A 12,002-nucleotide genomic window follows, 5' to 3' on the forward strand; every position below is an offset into this window, starting at 1 on the left:
CCCAAAACAGAACCACTTCGTTCCTCATTATTGCCGTTGTGCAATCACAGAGCGAAGAAAAAAACTTTATGGTTTCGTTAAAATAGACTCTGAGCAGTTTTGTACTCTGTTAGAGATTATGATACTGTCCAGCAGAAACATAATAAAATAAAATAAACACATAAAGCCTGAAGTGAGTCAGAAAATGTATTTCAGCTGTCTTGAACATCTGTTGATTATGAATCTGAAAGTTCAGCTATAACTCTGAATGTGATGCATCATGGGGAATTATTGATACTTTTGTCCATAATTGCAGTTTTATTTGCAGGATATCAGGATGCTTGTTGAATAAAACATTATTCAAAACATAAAAAATAGTTATCAAAACTCTATTGAACGGCATTACTATTTTTTTTATTTTTTTTTTATTCCATTGTTCTTTAATGTTGTCTAAACATGTCAAGTTCTTCCAGGAAGAGAAAAAGTTCAAAATATTTTTAATTAAAAGCCTGTTCATTTTTTACCATAAATAACAGGTAAAGTAGAAAATGTTCATTTTGCCGATGAAAAGCTGTTTCTATTTGGTGTGATCACATTTTGAGTGTGTCCCTGGGATTTATTTCACATGTTGCAGTGACAGCAGCTTTATATTAAATACATGAAACAAAACACATATAGGAACAGGAACAGTTTTTACTGGAGCTGAAATCTTGGTAAGCTAATCATTTTATCTGGAATTTTGGTCTAAAAGGCATACGTTAAAAAATTAAACTTCTGAGTTTTTCCACATATGTCACTAAACACACGTTTGAAATCATCACATCTTTGAGGAATGTAAGCGTCAGTTTAGGCCAACTTGTTTGTTCAGAGTTAGTTTGAACTTCAAACAGATGTTCCAGACGGCAGAAATAATTCTGAGAGGAAGACTTGCATCAAAACGTGACAATGAAACAGATAATACAAAAAAGAGATTCATAGTCGTCTTCTTCAATCTGTTTGATCAGGAACTGGAATCAGGATGCTTGGATCTCTGAAGCGGTAATAGTAAAACTCTTGGTGTGTTCGCAGGACTATGGCACTCTTGAAGAAAGATTGGTTGATTCAAAGTTCTGCCATCAGGTGATCAAACACAAAAGGCACTTATTAGCCATCATAATCAGCTAAGCAGTATCCTGCTTGGCTTCTGCAGAATCGAAACCTCTCCCTTAATATGTCAATGTTTTCCTCTGCCTTCCTGCTTTAGAGGTGTTCTGTTTTTTTTCTCCCATTCTCTGAAAAATTTATTGTGTTCCTTCCTATTTCCTCCATCTTTTCAAAAGTGTACATTATCAAGGACATATTGCTTAAGGGAGGTTGGGGAAAACATTCTTAGGGACTCATGGCCCTCAGCTCTATGGAGACATCATATAGGGGGACTGGGTTTTATTTTTTCCGCTCCAGGTAATTAGACGGGACCCAGCCCTTGCGGGGAAGCAGCTGTCCTGCACCTGGCAATACCACCATCCATTGGGGTTTCTCTCCAGAACCTCTAGACATGTTCCTTCAGTGAAGCCCATTGTCTCCTCGTCGCCACGGTAGTCTGCGATGGACACGTACACATCCCTGCCGAGGTTATTGTGGATGAGCTGGGCTTTCTCGATGGGCTTGGGACGCACTGTGGACACCGGGATCCCGTTGCGCTGGCTCACTCTGCTCAAGGCATCAGGACATTGGAGGTGCTGAAGGCGGTTCCTGGCATCCCAGACCGGAGCGCTCAACTGGCCTCGTCTGGCTTTCGACGACAACGTGGGGTCGTACAGTACTGAAGGAGGCATTTCTGCGAACTCCGAGAGTGGCAGAACCAGAGCTGTAGTGGTCACTCCTGCCGAGGGACTCGTTCTCCGTAAGGAACCAGTCATGTAGTGGGAATCCTTAGAGGTCTGTGATGTGGTCACAAAACAGACTGTGGCCTCACCGCCACCTGCCGTACACCATTTCTCATCCGAACGCCTCCGTTAACCAGTCCGGAGGGCTTGGAGAAGCCTCCGGGAGGCTTGGAAGGAATCGGGGAGAATTTCCTCTCAATCCTTGGTGCTGCTGGGTCAGATCCTGAATGTTGATGTTATTCAGGTCTAAAACATGCTTCTCGTTCTTCTCCAGGCTGTTAGACTTTTTTCCCACTATTCTTTGTACATTGACTCCAAAACACTGGGCTCACCCACCTTCTTGACCGGTTCAAGGTAATAAGAGGGAGCCCAGCCCTCCTCTGAGCCCCAGCGGACGTACCACCATCCGCTCTCCTGCTTCTCTAAAACCTCAACTTCCACTCCTGCCGGAAAGCTGATTTCAGAGTCCTGGACCTTCTTATAGACATCCACAGCGGTACAAGGTAGGCCTTCCACATCTGAGTCCCCTTGGCTCCCCTTAGAGTACACAGAAGACAGATCGGACGTACTGCGTGAACACATGGAACCCTCTGAGGAGATACAGAAGCTGTCTCTGAGTCATCTCCCGCGAGTCGGTTTGAGGGTATGTCGATACTGACTGGCAGGCCTCAGCTGCCGTCTCAGAGAGCTGATGTCCATTCTCTCAGGGCTCTGGGTTCTGATTTGGTCAGGAGGGTTTTAGGTCTGACAGACGGCTTGGGTCTGGTGGAAGGGCTCTGACCGATTCCTGGTTCGATATCCCGCTTAAGGGCAGGAATTTTCTTTGGACCTCTGACTAGTTCGTCTGAAGAAGAGTGAGGGCTGATGTCCTGAGACCTCATGTCTACATGTCTGCCAAGTGTCTGACTTCTTCTGCTCATCTCTGGCGTTACTGTTTTCCTGGTTAGACCAGCAAGAGGGGAAGATCCAGAAGGTTTCCTTGGGACTGTTGAAGAATGGTAGCTCCTTGGCGAGCTGGGTTCACTGGACCCTTTGACTCTGGTTCCTTCAAGGCCACTGCTCAGTCTGAAGCCATCATTCTCATAGATACACTCCTCCCTACTGACCTCTTCCACAGATCTGAACGAGGTTCTTCGATGAGCGAAAACTGGGGAAGCTTTGCAGACCGGAGGTGAAGCTTTACTTGACGGAGGAGAGTTGTGGTACTTTTCAGAGACAACATTGCTGGTCTTCACCTCTTGGGAGCGCTCGTTCTTCAGAAATTCACTGTCAGATTCGCCCTCGCATCCGATTGCGGGAATATCATACTCCGGTTCCTCATACACTGGCCTGCTGGGTTGCTCCGTGGCTTTGGAGGAAGGATTCAGAGGCGTGGGGGCCTCCTCTGAGTCTTGCTTTTTGATCGGGGGAGCAGGTGGAGGGACTTTGGGGCGGGTGAGAGTGCTGCTCCGTCTGCTGAGGTTGGGCTTCTTGCGCTTGTCGATGTAAGAGCAGGGGGCCCAGCCTTCCATCTCCCCAATCTGCACGTACCACCAACCTCCTGGGTTCTTCTCTATCACCTACACAACAAACAAACAAACCCATGTTACCTTCTCTCCACTCAACCAGTCAGCTCCAAAAATAACAGAAAGGTGCTCCTGCATTGGCTTCTTTCCATTAGTATGTGAAGTAACATCCTGTCTGGTATTTCAGCTTCCTAAGCTGCATTTTCTTTAGAATATTTTAGATATGCTCCAGGAAAACATCTGTGGGTAGGCGCACTTTTCACAAATAACTTGGAGTTTTGTTCCAAAGAAAAATCTGTGAATACCAAACTGCAAATTTGTTAGGATTCACTACATTGTAATAGAAAACACTGAGCTAATTTTAGATTATTTAGTCTTATAATATTTGACATTTTAAAAACTCAAGCATTTTATTTCTAAATTCAAATACAGGGGCCTTATATTTTTATTTTATTTTTTTAAGAGAGGACATTTTGGAGCAAAAAACATTTAGAAAATGTATTAATCAAAATACTGATTGGTAGAATAATAAAAAACGGTCAGTGTGCGACACTAATATGCTGTTAAATGCTAATAAATTTCTTCCACAAATGGCTCCCATGATGTTTAATGTCTTGTTCATAATCACGAGTTCCTCATGAAGCCCCCCTAGGGGATCTCCCACAGAGTCTTTATCTTTCCGCCCAAATCTCTGCACAGGAAACTCTCCACATGATCTCATTAAAACGCGTCTCAAGGTCGCACTCGCTGACATACATATGCGATCAGCCCTCTCTCATCTCTGCAGCAACACTCTGCATCTGTCCTCTTACATCAGCCTTTTGTCCTCCACGGAAACTGATGCCATCAGAGATGGAGGACTGGAAATCCGCTATGGTGTAATACTCTGCTTCCACAGCAGGGGGCTCTGGTGGCTTTGGTAACTGGAGACCCTAAAAGGAAAGGTAAAGAAGATGGATTCATGCAACCATTCATTATAAATAATGTAACACGTATGGAATCAATATGTTTTACAGTTAAGGGGAAAATTACGACTCATAATGTTTTTCTTTAGTTAGCAGGGAGTTTGTGTTTTGTCTCACCAAATTGGCTTCTCTTCTTGGGGGAGGTTTCTGTCTCAGATTTGGAGACCCTGAAAAACACAATAAATCTCCTCAGTCTGCTCAGAGTAACAGAGCCGCAATAAACTCTGGTAAACAGAAACTTCACGCAATTTTTAGTTTCTGAGAGAAAACAAACTCCACAAACAGTCTGAAAATCCTCATGTTAGATCTACAAGCTACGATGGAGCATTAGGGCCATACTGAAAAAAATTATATTGCTGGAATAAAATCATATTAACAGAAGAATAAACTCATACAACAGTGCAGTCAAAGTATTACCAGAATAAATTTGTAATATGATTCTCAGGATTTTATGTCCTTATTTCCAGGATTTTTAAAAAATTTTTCTCCTGATACTCCATCATAGCAAGCAGGTTAGCGTAGCAAATATCATTTATTTCATAATCATCACCATACACCACCAGTCAGACTTACCGACAGCTTCAAAGCCTACACACAAACAAAGACATGTTTTACCTTCTCATACACAAACTACTCCATCATTTTACAGCAGGTGATTCTCTGCTTTTGTCTCTGCTGTAAAAAGTTAAATAAGCTTCAACGTTCAGGACATGTCCTCACCAATTTCCACTCTGTGTGGAGCCACTCGTGCCACAGCTGGAGACCCGGGCTCCCCTCTGACTTTCTCACTCAGGGCAGAACTGGCAGCTATCCCCAGGCAGGGGCTGTTGGTGTCCCGGCCGGCGCTCAGCCTCCTGCCCGTCTCGGCGTTGATTTCTGAGTTATAGGGCATGGGCAGGCTGATCTCGCTCTTGGTGATGTGGCGCTCCGGCGTGTTGTTTCCCTCTCCGTCTGTCTGGATGTCCTTCTCACTGACCGACTTCTTCTGCAGCAGGTTGCTGATCTCCATGATGTTTCCGATGATCTCCACGGGGCCCGTTAGGGTCTTCTTACGAGGCGAGAAGTCATCTTTTAGTTTCTTCAAGTAGGAGGCCGGGGCCCACCCCTCCTTTCCTAAATATCTTTGGGTGAAACAGACAAAGAAGAATCTTTTACTGTTTTGTCTTGATCATTTTCTCTCTGTCTGATCTCTACATGCAGATTAAACCAATGCTTTCCACAGGTATTAGAACTCCAAAGAGTTGCTCAAACTCAAATGTACAAACTTTTGTACATTTTGTACAGTCAAAACGTACAAAAATAAAGCAAATTAGCAACACGTCCTATATTTTTTAATTGCTATGTTCTCCTACTACTCTCACTGTATGATCTCTGCTTTTTTCTCATGTTTTTCTGATTATGTTATCCAGGTTCTGATTAGCTTTGGTTCTTCCCTCAAATGGAGCATAAGCTGCAATAAAGCTGCCAACCATTCTTCTTCTCCTGCTATTAACTTTTTACTTTTCTTTTGCACAGGAAGAACTCTGTGTTTTTTGTGCGTATGCTGCATTTTCTCCAACCCCCAGCCGGTCGTGGCAGACAGTCGCTCATCCTGAGCCCAGTTCTGGTTCTGCTGGAGCTTCCTTTCTGTTCAAGTGGAGATTTTCCTCTCCACTGTTGCTACATGCATGCGTAGTATGAGGGGTTTCAAGATCAACGGCACAATTCTGGTTGACTAACCTGATGTACCACCAGCCCTCCAGGTTCTTCTGGATTACCTCCACAGTGACCCCTTTCTCAAAGCTCACTTCATCCGCGCCTTGGCTGGTGTACGGCTGGATCGTCAAATATTTCTCCTCTATTGAAGAAGAAGGGTGAAGAGTCAAAACAAGAGCAAGAGGTTTCTTTTTGGATGAGAAATGGTAAATGGGATCCTTATTAAAAGCTCATTTATACTGATATAAGCTGTTTGGACCTTGGTGAAGCCTTCACCTCTGGAGAGATGGTTATTCCTCTTCAATTTGTGACTTCTCTCACAGAAGAAGTGACATTTGAGCTAAAATTTGTCTTGACTCGTCCCTACTTGACCATCACTCCCCTCTCACACTCTGCAACCCCTCAAAGACCCTGGAAGGGAAGGAAATCCCTCCACGGCTTCAATTTATAAACTTCCGTTCATGTTTCTTTTGGCCGAGGTGCTGCATGTTTAGACAATAATTTCTCTTGGTTCTCTTTTTTACTTTTGGACAACTATTCTGATGAGTGATGCTTTTTCATATGGGCAACATGGGCAACCACTCAGGGCGGCTTTTATCGAGGTAAATTATCAGCAATATTTAGGTCATTGTGTTCAATTCACTCCATCATGTAACTGACAGATTTGGATGTGAGTTGGTCCAGATGCAGGCTGGTGGTGAACATAGGAAGGGTTCTTCTTTTGAAAAATGTTAATCTAGAATTAGAACCTGAGGCCATCGTGAGTCTGATGTGTCAGAATCATCATGGTGAGCGACTAAACTTTTGCGCGCCTTTATGTCTGCTCTGGTGTAAAGGGAAACACTCTTTATGACATAGTTTTATTACATTAGGTTAATTTATATACACCCTGAGGTATCAGTTGTTTTGCAGCTATAAATCATGTGGTGTGAATTCAGGCAAAGTTGCTGAAATGATTAAATCCACTCAGCAGGACGAGGAAGGTATGCTAGCTTTTTCCAAATTATGCACACGCTGCTGTCTATGAGTCATAACTGTCCTGCGTCCGCAGACACATTAGCTTGACTTGAAGAAGAAGAAGCCATGGCTATATTCACAAAAACAACTTGGAAAACGACCACAGTTCATTGTCCCATCCAACGGCCATCATGACACCCAACGTTCGGCTGGGTGAATCTGGCTCTGGTGTAAATCACTTGGAGTGATTGGTATGATGAGAAAATGCTTTACAAATTCAGTCCATAAACTATTATCACTACAGATTGTTCCAAGCATGACACATCCTACCAAATCAAATCATTTTTCACTCCTCTCTGGTCCAGGTCTATGGATGTCCAAAGCAAATCATTCCTCCTTCTGATCCATTCCTGATGTTTATGCTTTTCCCAAAACTTTCATGAAGGAGCTAATTTTTGCAGACCCAAACCCTCCAATGAATCAGAGATGAAAAGTCTCATATGCCATAAAAAGGTTCAACCATTCAGCAGGTTCAAATAACTGAAAATCCGGCAAGATGAGTTTGAGCAGCAGTGAAGCGTTTGCTGAACTGGTACCAGTCGAGTTTAGGTCTCCAAAAGGTTTAATGGCCTCATTCTCTGGTGGCGACAGCTAGCCTGGTGACTCATTTCAGAGGCTCTACGGAGGCTGAGGTTGGTGTGATTAAAACCAGTCTCCTGATTGGGCTGTGGCCCACTTTAGCACTTTTCCATAAGCTCATTCCTGGGCCAAGCCTCGGCGTTCTGGGAGACACATCTGGTGAGGTAAGAGTCTTGCACACCAGCCTGAAGAACTGCTGAGGTGGATCAGACCAGAAAGACGCAGGGAATGATCAGATGTTGTGCAGATCTAAAATACAGTTTCATGAGATCTTCAGAAAGTCATGACAACTCCAGACTGAAAATTATCGATCATTGCTATTGAGTCTGACAGCAACTTAGTAATCTTCCACACAGAAAAGGACTAAATTTAATGAATTATACGTCTCTTTAAAAAATCAGCAGGTTTTGTGGATAATGTTAAAAATAACACCTGATTCTCACATCTGATTTCCAAGTAAAACACAGAGAGTCTAGTTTCATCTGCTGCTTTTAAAGCCATAAGGATTCAGGGGGAAAAGCTTTACTTTGAGATGAGAAGCATTTCACGTCTGATGGAGAAAGATTTGAGATTTCTCTGACTGTGCTGAGCTCTGGCCACCCAAAACGCAGCTGCTGGCACGATCCTGGTGCAAGTTGTTGTTGGCCAAGAGATGAGGATGCAAATGAGGTTGTTCACTTTAACCCTAAACTCTGTGGCAGGATGGAGACTAAAGGAGGAGCTGCAGCAACACTGCAGTTTTCTGACTGTGTGGAAACTGCAACCAATGTGTTGCAAACACTTCAAAACTAGATGAGTAAGAAGCGGTCTGCATAGAACGGTTTGTTGAAAAGGATAATGTTATCATAACGTCTCAGAAAAAGACTCAGATCCTGCAGACTGCCTAACAACAGGATTCAAACTGTCTAAATATTCCTACGTTTTGACACAATACAAAATTACCATGTTTACAAGTAAAAATTTGAAAACTATCTGTATGCATTCAACACTTTGCCGAAGTCCCTTTCACTGCAGGTTTGGGGCATTTCTGGCTCCATCGTTACCAGAACTGGTTCCCCAGGGAGATCTACGCCATTTTAAATGGAGCAAGAGCAAATTTCCCTTGGCCAGTGTGAGTTTTCTATTTTCCTGCTGCGCCGCTTTTGCTTTGACTTTTTACTCTCTTACATCACAAACTGTCTCTGAAACGGTTTAGACAGAGAAATGAGCTTGGTTTTAGTCAGATTGGATGTGTAGCATCTCTAAACTATAGCGATAACATGTAGTCTCTCCAGAGGTTCTCAGTCAGATCTATGTCTGGCCTTTGACTAAACCGTTCAAACGGTTCATTCATACCAGTCCTGTTTATTCTGCTTTAATCAAATTCTCGTTTATTTGCCGGTTCTGTTTAATTCTGATTGCGTAATCAAACTCTGATCCACTTAAATACTGCCGTCTCAGTTTGGTTGAAGTGAACTTTGAAACTTTTCTCTGTTGTGTGATATTCTCCATGGTTTTCTTCCACATGAGCGTTTTTTGGCACATTTGCAAAAGACAAAAGGAAAATTGTACAACCGCTAAAATATGAAGCCACTCCATTTTTATTTACATTTCTTTCTGTATTGTGTTCAGTGTCTTCTTCTGAGGTTTTTGTGTCATTTCCTTCAGTGGTGCAGCGCCACCACAGGCGAGGAGGTGAACTGCTTGGACAAAGGATTTGGTTGGTTTGACATTGCAGTGTGAAAGCAAACTGCACCAAATGAAAATATGACAAATGCTGCAGTTTTGGTCCCCATTCAAACTGACCAAACTATCAGATGTGAAAACACACCTGGCTCGTTGTTCTGCCAGAAGGAAACTTATGTTTGGGTGAAGAGATTTTTTAGAAACTTAAAGACTTCAAAGATTTTGAATCTTACTGGGTAAAATTTTAAAAAATTCACAGATCATAATGTTTAAGATGGATGAAGGGTGTGACGTTTGTTAAAATTCAAAAGTTTCTGAATTTTTTACAGTGTCAAAATCAAAACTTCATGACATCACCTGCTTCACTCTGAATAATAATGACAATGTGCACAATCCAAAAATATATAAAACTTTAAATGCCAAAATGTGAAAGATTTCAAAGGTACCAAAACTTGAACTCAGTCTGGGAAAGCTAAATATTCAATTAAATGTTTAAAGATTTTAAACAATATTCATGAAGTGAAGGAGGTGCAGAAAGGTTCACTGTTTTCTTTAGGAAACACTTTTACACATTTTATGCAAATTCAATAAAATTCTTATCTGATTGAGCCATGTATTGATGATTTGTAGGTATGATTCATAAGACCAATATTGATCTCCAGGTGAACATGTAGGAGATATGCAGGACACTGTTGTTTGCTGTTGTTTGATGCAGGTTTTTATGTGAGGATTGTGTCTGTTCGTTCACCTCTGCTCTGCTGGCGGTTAACTATACCACCGAGGGTCCAGCGGCGGTCCAGCCTCTTCAGGTGAGCCTTTCTCCTCTTAGTAACTGTTGATGAGCAGCAGCAGCAACCAAAACACAAGAAAATAAATGGAGCAAAGTAAATAACTGGTTAGTGTAAGAAGCTTGGTTTGGCAATGTGAAGAAGGAAAGTTTTGTTAGGAACTGAAAAAATAGATTCAAGCATAAAAGTGAAGGATTACTGGACAGAAATGTATTTCTTCATCTAGAAGGAACTTTAACACACTGTTAGTTATTCTGTGGTCATCAGAAGCCAGTTTATGCAGTTTGGGTTTCCAATGGTGGGTGCAGCCAACATGCAGCACTAATCATAAACATTAATTTTACTAATGCTTAAGTGCTTCATCAAGTCAGACAGGAAACGGAACTGCTGCGTAAACAGCCTTCAAACCTTCAAAATAAGAGCATGAACACAAACGTATCACTTCTTGAAGAGTTCTTAAAAATCCATAAATAACTTCAACAAAGATGACAAAGCTTTACAAAATAGCTAAATACATTTGCACTTTATAATTTATCTGGAAAAGTTTATTTAGGGGAAGCAAAGTTAGCAAAAGCCCAAAGCGCAAAAGATGCCTCTTTAGCAGACCAGCGGATGTTGACCCATCATCGTTAATTATTTAGTTCTGAACATTTCACCATGATCACTGACAATACTGAACATAAGAGAAATGAACTGGACTTGCTTCCAATCTGGCTCCTCTCTGAGGTCAATTTACCAACAGAGGTCACTTGGTGCATCATTGACCTGATGCTCTACCAATAAGGTGAGGAAACCCTGAAGCTCACAGCCCCTGGATGTTCAAACCAGTCCAAACTGTTCCTCAGACTTCAAATAAGCCTTTTGTTCCTGAAAGGAGGCTGGATGAACTCAGAGACGAAGCCACATCCAGAGTTTGTTTTCTGCAGCAACGCAGCTTGAAGGGGAAATAAGTAGCAGAAGTAAAATTTGATGCTCCAGATTTACTGATCCATCCACATCTCAACTCGGACACACGAGATGCGAATCAACACATCTCATGACAAATAATTAAGTGGTATTACTAACTAACTGAGCCATGAACTCTTGAACTTTCTCACAATCATTAGTTCAGAGGCTGTATGATGCATCAGAAGTTATAAAGTGATTAATCTGAGGGCATATGGAGAGCAAACATCAGTGAAAAGAAGAGCAGGCAGAGAAAATTCGTCTTTTATCCGTCTTATGCTGTGGAAATCTAATTCCTTCTTTGTCTCTCAGTGTCTTATCTTCTGCCCTCTTTTATCTCCCAAATGTTCCTCTTTCTCAGTATCCCTCTTCTCCTTTTGTCTGTCTCTGGCACTTGTCATCTCCTCTCTCTTCTGGTCCCTTTCTGAATCAGCAGCGATCCTGCTGAGCTTCACCTTGCTCCTGTTGACCTCTTAATTGAAATATCAGCTCAGGCACAGAGAGGAAATGTTATTTCGAGGTAATTTTAGTGGAGCTGTGCCTGTCGGTTTCTCTCCAGTGAGCCGGGCCGTCAGCAGAATTAGCTTGCGGACCACATGGAGATAATAAGATGGAAGGGGCAACAGTAATGTGAGGGAGGAAGATCAGATATGAGAAGTGACGATGTGTGCAAACAGTACGAATGGAGGCACTGCAGGGACAAGATGGAGCAGAGTATCGATTCAACTCAACGTCATTCTAGGATCTGATAGCAGAAGCTTTGATGAGGCTTTGCATCAACTTTCAATGTCCAAGTTCCAGTAATAATCAGATCCAAAGTACAGCTATAAATACATTTAAATAAAAAGCTCAAAAAACACCAACCAACAGCAAGGTTTTTCTGAAAAACTTTCCTACACTCAACATGCATCCTAAATGCACAAAGGAGCATTATAGGAGATCCTTCCTCCCAGTGGCTGTTAGTCTCTGACAGCAACACAACCATTCTCTAAGAAAACA

General features: G+C 42.3%; 1 pseudogene; it reads right to left on the minus strand.

Annotated features, from left to right (window-relative positions):
• Positions 1 to 1,119: 1,119 nt before the first annotated feature.
• Positions 1,120 to 12,002, minus strand: part of LOC129354033 (SH3 and PX domain-containing protein 2A-like) — a 36,877-nt pseudogene continuing 25,994 nt past the window's right edge.

Source organism: Poeciliopsis prolifica, unplaced genomic scaffold (genome assembly GCF_027474105.1).
Source record: "Poeciliopsis prolifica strain line A6 unplaced genomic scaffold, Auburn_PproV2 SCAFFOLD102, whole genome shotgun sequence".
In the NCBI taxonomy this organism is placed as follows: Eukaryota; Metazoa; Chordata; class Actinopteri; order Cyprinodontiformes; family Poeciliidae; genus Poeciliopsis; species Poeciliopsis prolifica.